Raw genomic sequence first — 13,376 nt, forward strand, 5'->3', positions numbered from 1 at the left:
TACATAATCAAATTTTGATTCCTCCCAACATCAAAATTTCGAAACCATTAAATCATAGAGATAGTTACATCAATTTATAGCTCTTGAAGCAAGGATCACAAAACTATGCTCGGTTTTGAAATCGAATGAACAGATATTGAGAAATCAAAGTTTGAAGATGAAATTCCAATGAAGAAGATGAAGCTCTCGGTTTTCCTTGGCTGAAGAATCTGAAAATCTGATGATAATACAAGGTATACACGTTCATATACATATAAATGCCATGTGTCCCACTAGAATTCATGTTTTTTGCAATTTAACCCCTGAAATCTTCACTAATTGCAAATCAGTCCTCAGTCAACCTTTTTAATTCAATTTCAATACTAAATAATTTAAGAATATTAGAATTTAAATCTAAACTCCAAAAATTCTCAAATTAAATATTCTCGGATTAAAATTAAATAATTTCGGGCCTTACAATTCTTCCCCTCTAAGACATGATTTCGTCCTCGAAATCGCATGCAATATGTACACATATAAGATAATGAAATAACAGAAATACTGAATAAGAACTCACATCACTGAAATAGCTCGGGAAAATGATGTCTCATATCTGATTCAACTTCCCAGGTAGCTTTTTCAACTCCATGGCGACTCCATTGTACTTTGACTAACGGAATAGTCTTATTTCTGAGTTGCTTCTCTTTTTGATCAAGTATCTGTATCGGCTTCTCAAAATAACTCAGAGTCTCATCTAATTATGCCTCGTCTGGCTGGAGTACATGAGAAAGATCAGGTTGATACTTCCACAACATAGAAACATGAAAGACATCATGTATACCAGAAAAAGTTGGAGGAAGAGATAATCTATAGGCAAGATCGCCTATCTTCTCAAGAATCTCATAAGGACCGATAAATCTCGGAGACAACTTACCTCTCTTGCCAAATTTGACAGTGCCTCTCAATGTAGAAATCTTCAGAAATACTCTGTCTCCCTGTTCAAAACATAAAGGTCTGCGTCTGATATTCACATATTTGGTATGTCGATCTTGAGTTATTTTCATTCTTTTCTTACTAAGCTTCACTTTATCTGTCATTTCTCGGATCATATCTGGCCCAATATCAGGTACCTCTGATATGTCATCCCAATAAAGAGGAGATTTGCACTTTTTTCCGTACAATGCTTAAAATGGATCCATCTCGATACTCGTCTGATAGTTGTTATTATACGAGAACTCCACAAGTGGTAGGGAATCTTGCCAGCTAATGCCAAAATCTAGCACTACAGTTCTAAGAATATCCTCAAGTGTCTGGATAGTCCACTCTGACCGTCCGTCTGTCTGAGGATGATATGTTGTACTCAGGTGCGATCGAGTACCTAGAGCTTGCTGCATACTGTGCCAAAAATGAGATGTAAATCTAGGGTCTCGATCAGAAACAATAGATTTAGTCACACCATGCAATCTTACCACTTCTCTGACATAAATATTTGCCATCTGATCATGTTTGTACGTCATCTTGTATGGAATAAAACATGCTGATTTTGTCAATCTGTCAATAACTACCCAAAGGGCATCACAACCTCTGGATGAACGTGGTAGCTTCGTAACAAAATCCATGGAAATATGATCTCATTTCCATTTTGGAATGGACAAGCTATGCAATAGACCATCAGGTTTCTTTCTTTCGACTTTCACCTGTTGGCAATTCAAACGTCGAGACACAAATTCGATGACATCAGATTTCATCTGTTTCCACCAAAACAGATTTTCAAATCATTATACATCTTTCTGCCACTATGATGAATACTGAATCTACTACAATGAGCTTTTTTCAAAACCTGCTGTCTAAAATCTAAAACATCTGATACAAAAATTTTGTTATTCACAAACAAAGCATCGTCATCACTAACCTGATATTCTGACTGATGCCCTGATCTGAACCTCTCAACTGAATTTTGAATATTAAAATCTGATTTTTGCGCTTCTTTAATTCTGATCAAAAATTCTGGCTCGGCTTGAATAGCACAAACTCTAATAGGCTGCATATCTGTCTCAAATACCAATCCAGAAATACAACAATCTTCTACCAATCTGGATACACCTATCGTAGATAAGGATAAGGAACATAACTTTCTACTCAAGGAATCTGTAGCTGCATTGGTTTTTCTTGGATAGTATTTGATCTCGCAATCGAAATTTTTCAACAATTCTAGCCATCTTTGTTGTCTCATATTCAGTTCAGACAAATATCCTCCAGATATCAAATCCACAAATTTTGCGAACCAACCACCTGAGCATCAAGAAGAGCGTATAGGGCATTTTGAGGATCATGTGGCTCAGTTGGAGAACATTGTGCGACAACAGACAGAGATAAATAAGTTCTTAGAAAGCCGCATCAACTCTTTGAGTTTCTTGGATGAACAGATTGAGCGTTTTATAGAACAATTTTCTGAGATCAGCCACGAGAATGAAGTAATTATGCTAGATCATGAGAAAATATTTTTTGAATAATCTTCATGCAACGAGGAGCCGAAAGTGACAGTGGAGGAGAAAGAAATATACAAGGAAAAATATATGATCTCGTCAATGGTCTTTACATGTACACCATTAGAAGATCCTTTCTTGCCATTGACGTCAAATCCACGGTACTCTATCCTCCATGAGCTTCAGCCTAAATTCGGAGTCTTATTCCAAAAGAAAAAGTTCTTACAGAGTATTGTTGGACCGACGAGCTTTCCATGTCAATATCAAGTCAAGCTTGAGGGCGAAGGAAATCAATACCCATACGTAGAGTCGTATGATTCTTACTATGGGCGGCAACCGCTCTTTGATGGCTGCTACTGGAAAATCGGGAAATAGACAATAAACTTAGCGCTGACTGGGAGAAAACTGGTAGCGCTAAGTCGCGTCATGCCCAAATTACCCAACTCAATCATATAACCAAGAATATGTAGTAGTGTGAGTAGGGATCGTTCCCACGAGGAAAGGAAAATTTAATGTGTTCTAAATAAAACAAAGGGGTTTTTTGAGTTTTGGGATTAACTACTAAAAATTTAAACAATTAAAGAGAAATATTATCACTATCATGCATGATTGAGAATTAAACTGAAAAAATCAATAAGAGACAAGACATGGTATCGGTCGACTACACTCTTGATATTTATTCATTCAATCATCGATTCTCTAAAAATAATTAATCCTATCAAATATTCATCATTGAAAATCAAATTCCTGTTTCACCTTAATCTTAGTTAATTAGACACCAGTGTTCTAGATTAACCCTTACCAATAAATTAACCCGGATTCCAGCGATCTAGATTTAAATTTAAGATAGCATTCAAACAAGTAAAACTGATGAACCTAGACAACACAAATACCAGCGATTGTATTTAGCCTAGTCAAGAGTCGTTCCTACGATTTAATAAATTCAACAACAGAAAATATCAAACGTAGTTTCTTCGCAAATTAGTTGATTCAAACAATTACGGATTTGAATTCTAATTTAGCTATAGATTGTATAGTGAAATCCTAAGATGGCCAATCCAAAAAATCTCACATACAAGCATGAAATAAAACAGATCAACTATTGATACTCAACAAGGATTAAACCATGAAAATCAAATCTCATGAATAAACAAAATCAAGGGCTTGTATTTCTCAACCAAGTATAAAATTTTAGCTACAATCATTCATGAAAAACTCAAGAAAGATTAAAAGAAAGGAAGAAATCTTGATGAAAGTTGTAATACAAAACCTAGCCGCCAAAGAGAGATGCAAAAATTATGAGAATTCTCTCTGAAAAATGGAATAAAAGCATAATAAAAGCTAGAGTCAAAAATAAAAGAGTTTCCAAAAATAACAATTACTTCCCGAACAGCGATGCTCGCTCGATCGGTTAAAGTTTGCCAATCGAGCGAGCAAAAATATAGCTTCCTACTATTTTCAAAATACGGCAGCCGCTCGATCGGCTAGAGCTTGCAGATCGATCGGCCGAAAATTCCTTATCTTACTGTCTTCACATCAACATCCTCCGCTCGATCGGTTAAATATCGCAGATCGATCGAGCACTTTTCTTCAGAATCAGAATTTCCATTGCTCCAAAGTTCCGTCCATGTATCCGCCAAAACACATAACCTAACCACAAAACCGAGGAACACATCATGCAAACACAGAATATGAAATACGAACAAAATACATAATTAAAACACGTAAACGAATGCAAAACAACAACAAAATGACATTAACATATGCAACAAAAACACAACTATCAAATTTCCCTCACAGTTACTCCTTACTCGCCCTCGTGTAAGTCATGCAAAACAAAATGAAACAGAACAAACACATAAGCAAGGACGAGCATGCATAATATAGCCTTAGAAAAGTCTTCCCATAAAAACAAGTGCACATGTACTCTCGATCATCAATGATACACCTTCAGTCGAATGCGAACGTGTGTGTGTGACATGTTAACCCAGTTACATGCAACTTCAAAAGACAAAGTTTCAAGACTGTTCGCCGACCTAAAAACAATTCAGTGCAAGTCTCACAATCAAAAACTCTCCTCCCAACAATCCATCAACAAAACACAAACTCTCTTAAGCAGATTACGCACTAATGTCCGATTTCTTTTACAGTTCCAATAATTACCCGCATACTTAACTATGAAATAGTGAATAGGATTTCTGTGAGACCTCGATTCTAATCATCTAATCTCAGAATAAACAATAATTACGCATACAAGATCTAAGATTAAAAGCAAAGTTTTTTTTTTTTTTTTTTTTTTTACACAGGGTAACGCGCGGGCGCGCATACAGCCCTGCCCGGGCCTCCGAGAAAGGGAGCAGAACGCGCGGGCGCTCCTCACCAGGCGCGGGCGCGCATGACCTGCTGTTTTAGCTCAAAATAAGGCTCCAAAAGTGCAATCCAACACCCGGAAAGGCTCCGACATGATCCAACTAACACTTTTTCAACAACGAAGTATTCAATTACAAGAAAGAGTAGAACATGCATCAATTCTAAGTTTCAAAATCCAAAATACAAATCGAGTTCGAATACAAAACATATCAAGTTCGAGTTCTAACATGCTCCAATCTTAAACTAGATAAACATGCTAATTCGACTTCTAAACCGAGTCTCACTTCTACTACTTGCCCTCGAAGCTAACCATGCCTCTTCTGACTTGTTCCTGCCCCACCTGTTGCCAAGTACACATACAAAACAAAGAAACAGCCGGAAAACCGGTGAGAACGACATTCCCAGTAAAAGGAACATAACAAGTAATACAAGTAACAAACATGCTTTCAATACAATAACGAAATCAATAACATCGTAATGAATGCATGTCTTTAAACAGGGATATTAAATCTGATAACGAGGGATTGCAGCTGTGCCTTTGGGATCCCGAGGGTAAGATCACGTAACAACTCACCGACTCTCCCAATCGAGGTGGTGCCACGTATCTCACTCCTCTAGACTTTGAGCAACTATAATGAGTATGCTAGCACCAGACGAAATGACTACGACCTGGGCCACTCAATCATAGTTCCCAAACGTCTAAACAAAAAGGGCGGTTCTGCCCGCTGAAAACAAGATTGGCTCAAGATGAATGCATAACAGAAACATAAAACATAAGCCAAAACAATCAAACAAAACACAAGTTCCTCATGCTAGAACAAGTGTAGATGCAAGTACGTGATTTCAAAAGGGAAAACTCGAGAACCACAGTCCCGAGTATGCTATCCCGCTGCGATGACTGCTTTTACCTTTCAATGCAGTAGCTCCAACTCTGGATAAGCGTTCTTCGTCCAACTCTCGACGAACAATGCTGCTAACACAGGGCTCGACAAACTCCAACGAATAATATAACAGAGCTCTCACTGCAGTGATCGATAATCTGCCTTCAGAAATAAATTCCAACGGCCGGATCGAGCTCGGGATGAAATCTGGAAGCTTGAAGAATTGATTTCTTCAACAATGGAGGAGGGAGGCGTGAATAGGAAGGTGATGGAGAAGAGAATGGGTCCAAAAGCCTTATAAATATCTATAAAAACCGATAATTGCGTTTTAGTCCCTGAAAAATCCAATTTTTGCAAAAAGGACCCTGATCAAAATCAAACCGGCTCGAGAACTCTGTAATCTCTGATTAACTCAAATAAATTCAATTAAGATAAAAACGGGGCGTTACAATTCTCCCTCACTAAGAAGAGATTTCGTCCTCGAATCCACAAGAACCATAACTCATAAGATAGAATAAAGAACTAAAGACAGTAAGAAGAACTCACGTCATCCGAATAACTCCGAAAATTGCTGTCTCATGTCAGATTCTGTCTCCCAAGTCGCTTCCTTGACGCCGTGATGGCTCCACTGCACTTTCACCAATGGAATCAACTTGGTTCTGAGTTGCTTTTCTTTCCGATCAAGGATCTGAATCGGTCGTTCAAAATAGCTCAGGGTCTCGTCTAACTCGGCTTCGTCAGGCTGAAGGATATGAGAAATATCTGGTTGATACTTTTGCAGCATAGAGACGTGAAAAACGTCGTGAATACCAGATAAAGACGGAGGAAGTGCAAGTCTGTAGGCAAGATCGCCTATTTTCTCGAGAATTTCGTACGGACCGATGAATCTCGGAGATAACTTTCCTCTCTTACCGAATCTGACGGTGCCTCTGAATGGAGAAATCTTAAGGAATACACGGTCTCCCTGCTCAAAACTCAGAGGTCGACGTCTGACATTCGCATACTTCGCCTGTCTATCTTGAGCTGAATTCATTCTGGTCTGAATGATCTTAACCTGCTCTGCCATATCTCTAAGCATCTCCGGTCCCAAATCTGGTGACTCGGACAATTCATCCCAAAACAACGGAGATCGGCACTTTCTACCATACAAAGCCTCAAAAGGCACCATACCGATACTCGCTTGGAAGCTGTTGTTGTAAGAAAACTCGACAAGAGGCAAAGAATCCTGCCAACTAGTGCCAAAGTCTAGCACTACCGCTCGCAGCATATCCTCCAACGTCTGGATAGTCCGCTCTGACTGTCCATCTGTCTGAGGATGATAAGCTGTACTCAGATGCAATCGAGTACCAAGTGCCCCCTGAAGACTGTGCCAGAAGTGAGAAGTGAATCTAGGATCTCTGTCTGAAACGATCGACTTCGGCACACCATGCGATCTCACAACATTGCTAACATACAACTCAGCCATCTGATCATGACGATACGTCATCCTGTACGGAATAAAACACGCAGACTTCGTCAATCGGTCGATCACTACCCAAATAGCATCGCATCCTCGAACGGATCGTGGTAGCTTCGTGACAAAATCCATAGAAATGTGATCCCATTTCCATTCAGGAACAGATAGGCTGTGCAAAAGACCACCTGGTCGCTTTCGCTCTGCTTTCACTTGCTGACAATTCAAACACCGAGATACAAATCTCGCAACATCTTCCTTCATTCTCTTCCACCAGAACTGACTCTTCAGATCGTTGTACATCTTACGACCTCCAGGATGAATGCTAAACCGACTGCAATGAGCCTCTCGGAGAATACGCTGTCTCAACCCCGAAATATCAGGCACAACAATACGATTATTCACGAACAAAACATCATCTCTAACCTGGAATTCAGACTGATGGCCCGATCTGACTTTCTCTACTGAAATCTGGATGCTCGGCTCAGACTTCTGTGCTTCTCTGATTGCAACAAACAACTCTGGCTCGGCTTGAATAGCAAACACTCTGATAGTCTCCCTATCTGTTTCAAACTCTAAACCAGAAGTGCAACAATCATCGATCAACTGGGAAACACCCATAGTAGAAAGAGATAAAGAACAAAGCTTTCGGCTCAATGCATCTGCAACTGCATTAGACTTCCCCGGATAGTACTTGATTTCACAGTCAAAATCCTTCAATAGATCTAACCATCTCCTCTGTCTCATATTCAGCTCTGCTTGAGAAAACAAGTACTTAAGACTCTTATGGTCAGAAAAGATCTCGAAAGACTCACCATAAAGATAGTGACGCTAGATCTTCAGAGCAAAGACGATCGCAGCTAGTTCAAGATCATGGACCGGATAATGAGTCTCATGCGGTTTCAGCTGCCTTGATGCATACGCCACCACATGCTTATGCTGCATAAGAACACAACCCAAGCCTTGGTTAGAAGCATCACAATAGACTGTGAACCCTCCAGTACCCTTCGGAATAGAAAGAATTGGAGCACTGGTCAGTCTCCTCTTTAGATCAACAAAGCTAGCCTCACAATCTGGAGTCCAGACAAAAGGCGCATTCTTCTGAGTCAGCTGGGTAATAGGCTTGGCAATAGACGAGAAACCCTCGATGAAACGACGGTAATAACCAGCTAAACCCATGAAGCTTCGGATCTCAGGTACTGATGTCGGTCTAGGCCAATTCATAACCGCTTCGATTTTGCTGGGATCGACAGAAATCCCATCTTCAGAAATAATATGACCGAGAAAGACAACTCGATCTAACCAGAATTCGCATTTTGATAGCTTGGCAAACAACTGCTCAACTCGCAAAATCTGCAAGACGATTCTCAAGTGCTCTGCATGGTCAGTACGGTTCTTCGAGTAGATAAGAATATCATCGATGAAAATAATGACGAACTCATCTAAATAACGCTGAAAGATACGGTTCATCAAACCCATAAAAACAGCTGGAGCGTTAGTCAAACCGAACGGCATGACTATAAACTCAAAGTGACCATACCTCGTTCTGAATGCGGTCTTAGGAACATCTTCCTCTTGCACTCTCAGCTGATGGTAGCCTGACCTCAGATCAATCTTAGAGTAGACAGAAGAACCCTGCAGTTGATCAAACAAGTCATCTATTCGGGGTAAAGGATATCTGTTCTTAACTGTAGCCTGATTCAATTGGCGGTAGTCGATACAGAGCCGCATAGAACCATCCTTCTTCCGAACGAATAGAACAGGAGCACCCCAAGGCGATACACTAGGTCTGATGTATCCCTTGGCAATCAAATCCTCAAGCTGCTCCTTCAACTCTCTCAATTCAACAAGTGCCATACGATAAGGAGCTTTTGAAATAGGTTGAGTACCTGGCACTAAGTCAATGCTGAATTCGACTTCTCGAATGGGTGGCAATCCAGGAACATCTTCTGGAAACACATCAGCAAAATCTCTAACCACTGGTAAGTCAACCAAAGCTGGGCTAGATTTCAGTACATCAACCGCATAAACCAAAAATCCTTCTGCACCTCTCTGTAACAAACGAGTCATAGATAACACTGAAATCAAAGGAATTCTAGATCGAGAACCCTTACCAAAGAATTTCCACTCGTCTGCCATTTCAGGTCTGAACCTGACAACCTTCAAAAAACAATCAACTGTCGCCCTGTACTTGGTTAAAGCATCTATCCCGACAATACAATCAAAATTTGACAGTCCAAGTACAATACAGTCGAATTCTAACAAATTTCCCTCAAAACAAAGTTCACAGTTCCTGACTAGTCGGACAGAAACAATTCCTCCACCCAAAGGTGAAGTAACAGCTACTACAGTAGGCAACAATTCAGTTGGCAAAGCATGCAATAACACATATTTCTCAGAGATAAAGGAATGGGAAGCACCTGTATCTATCAAGACATGAGCAGAATGACCGAAAATCGAATAGTTACCTACTATGACATCGTCAGGTGCTGCCTGAGCCTGATCCTCTGTCAATGCAAAGACTCGTGCTTACTGTCTCGGAGGCTGATTTGCACTAGAGCTACCTCCTTGTCTGTTGTGCTGTTGCTGGGGTTGGAAAGAGTGCACTGCAGACGACTGCCTCTCCGGCTGAGCTGCAGGTCTAGACGAACTCCCACTCTGAGCTCTATCTCTATTACGTTGAGGGCACACTTTAGAGAAGTGTCCCGGTTGCTGACATGTGTTACAATTGCCGAAGACTCCCACACACTGATCCGGTGAGTGTCTTCCTCCACACTTGCTGCAGTACAAGGATGATGACCCAGAACTCGGTCCTGAACCGAATTGCTTCGAACCACTGGAACTGGACGAACTGTTCCCCTGTCTCTTGAACTGTTTACCTCTTGCCTTGTACTGATCCTTTCTGTTTCCCCACTGTTTCCACCTTCATACCTCTGCTGCTGGTTCTGATGTTGAGGTGGCTGATTCTGGTACTGAGATGGTTGGTTCTGATACTGCCTCTACTGCTGAGGTGCCCCCTGATTACCTCTTTGCCTCCACAAGCCTGCTTCTGCTCCCTTTGCGTAATTCATGGCATCCGCAAAGTTGCTAGGCCTGTTGGTGTTAACCAACGTGAAGACATCGGGGTTCAACCCGTTGATGAACTGATCTGCCTTAGCTTCTTCATCTCCGGCAATTAGCGGTGCAAAACGCAACAGACTATCGAACTTAGCCACGTACTCTTCAATGTTCAGATTCCCTTGCCTCAGATTTGCAAACTCTGCTCCCTTATCCTTACGATACGAGATAGGGAAAAACCGCTTATAAAACTCAAATTTAAAAAGAGTCCAAGTAACCTCTGTACCTCTACTCTCAATTGCTTTCTTTGTCATGATCCACCAGTTCTTAGCACCACCACGCAGCTGATGAATTACTAACCTGATTCGGCGGTCATCTGTGTAGTCAATGGAATCAAACAACTGATCCATATCATCCAACCAACTCTCACAGTCAACTGGATTTTTTGAACCCATCAACAATGGCGGATTGAACGACTGAAACCTCTTCAGCAAGGTTTCCATAGGAGTCGCTGAAGCATCCAATTGATCAACCTCAGTGCTAGCTTGCTCAGTCGTAGGGATAACTGGTGGTGTGTTTCTGTTTATCACTCGACGAGGACCCATCTGATAATCAAAGGTTAGCACACGAGATATCTCAATTTCTACCATCAGTGTCCTTACAACCTCTTGGAATACCGAATACCAGTCGAGAACAGAAACAGTTATATCTCAAGTAGATCATGCTTTATTAATTTAAATCACACAACCATGTAATTCAAATAATGCTCAAACAATAAAGCATGCTCGCATGGAATTAAGTACACAATTAAATAATTCAAACACATGCGAGGAGTCATTGCACACAGACTCAATCTACCCCGCTCACTCTAGTTCGACCAAGAATCTTAACTCTCTGATACCACTTAATGTGAGACCTCGATTCTAATCATCTAATCTCAGAATAAACAATAATTACGCATACAAGATCTAAGATTAAAAGCAAAGTTTTTTTTTTTTTTTTTTTTTACACAGGGTAACGCGCGGGCGCGCCACCCGAGGCGCGGGCGCGCATACAGCCCTGCCCGGGCCTCCGAGAAAGGGAGCAAAACGCGCGGGCGCTCCTCACCAGGCGCGGGAGCGCATGGCCTGCTGTTTTAGCTCAAAATAAGGCTCCAAAAGTGCAATCCAACACCCGGAAAGGCTCCGACATGATCCAACTAACACTTTTTCAACAACGAAGTATTCAATTACAAGAAAGAGTAGAACATGCATCAATTCTAAGTTTCAAAATCCAAAATACAAATCGAGTTCGAATACAAAACATATCAAGTTCGAGTTCTAACATGCTCCAATCTTAAACTAGATAAACATGCTAATTCGACTTCTAAACCGAGTCTCACTTCTACTACTTGCCCTCGAAGCTAACCATGCCTCTTCTGACTTGTTCCTGCCCCACCTGTTGCCAAGTACACATACAAAACAAAGCAACAGCCAAAAAACCGGTGAGAACGACATTCCCAGTAAAAGCAACATAACAAGTAATACAAGTAACAAACATGCTTTCAATACAATAACGAAATCAATAACATCGTAATGAATGCATGTCTTTAAACAGGGATATTAAATCTGATAACGAGGGATTGCAGCTGTGCCTTTGGGATCCCGAGGGTAAGATCACGTAACAACTCACCGACTCTCCCAATCGAGGTGGTGCCACGTATCTCACTCCTCTAGACTTTGAGGAACTATAATGAGTATGCTAGCACCAGACGAAACGACTACGACCTGGGCCACTCAATCATAGTTCCCAAACGTCTAAACAAAAAGGGCGGTTCTGCCCGCTGAAAACAAGATTGGCTCAAGATGAATGCATAACAGAAACATAAAACATAAGCCAAAACAATCAAACAAAACACAAGTTCCTCATGCTAGAACAAGTGTAGATGCAAGTACGTGATTTCAAAAGGGAAAACTCGAGAACCACAGTCCCGAGTATGCTATCCCGCTGCGATGACTGCTTTTACCTTTTAATGCAGTAGCTCCAACTCTGGATAAGCATTCTTCGTCCAACTCTCGACAAACAATGCTGCTAACACAGGGCTCGACAAACTCCAATGAATAATATAACAGAGCTCTCACTGCAGTGATTGCTACAACTTAAATTGTAATTCACCCAAGTGTAGGTTGTCTGCAAGTAATATACTCGTGAGTACGAGATCGATCCACGGAGAGGATGTTGTAAGTTTAATTTTAGCAATAATATATTATAGATGAAAATATTATTATAAAACTTCAAATACACAAATTATAAAATTGTCAAGGTTTCAAAGGTTCATTGTTGGTTTATTTAAGATTGCTTAATAAAAATAAATAAAAGAAACTAAAATAAAAATAAACATAAAAGAACAATGAAATATTTAAACAAGTATATCATATAATATAGTTCCCACTATATTAATATCAGATTAACCGATATTTAATACATGGTACCCATAATATATATATAGATGAATAAATATAAACATAAAAAGAACAATTAAATATTTAAACAAGTATATCATATAATATAGTTCCCACTATATTAATATCCACCGATATTTAATACATGGTACCCATAATATATATATAAATGCATAAATATAAATTGACATAAAAGTAAATGTTAGATCAAATCACAATATTTTATTTAGAACAACCGGCAGAGCCACGCTATCGTCTAAATAAAATATATGACTTTATGTTAGATGCGGAAAAATAAATGTTAGTTGCGATAAAGTAAAAGTTAGATGCGATAAAGTAAATGTTAGTTCAAATCACAATATATTATTTAGAACAACCGACAGTGTCACGCTATCGTCTAAATAATATATATGACTTTATTATAAATAGATACATATATTTATAGTATATAATTATTGTAGTAATTATTGTATCATATTTGACAACAAATCAAGGTAACCACATTCAAGGTACCAAGCATTTGATGTAAATAGATAACAACAAATCATCCAAAATTATACCTACAAATAAAGATCAATTAGTAAAAATAAAAATAGAAAAGAAAAGAATATACAAAATATAGACAATCTTACTTGACCAACAATGAAACCTTTTCACCTTGACATAAAAAGATTTAGCTTTCCATGAACATGAAACTCAAGAATAAAGA

This window comes from Henckelia pumila, chromosome 4 (genome assembly GCF_033568475.1).
Source record: "Henckelia pumila isolate YLH828 chromosome 4, ASM3356847v2, whole genome shotgun sequence".
NCBI lineage: Eukaryota > Viridiplantae > Streptophyta > Magnoliopsida > Lamiales > Gesneriaceae > Henckelia > Henckelia pumila.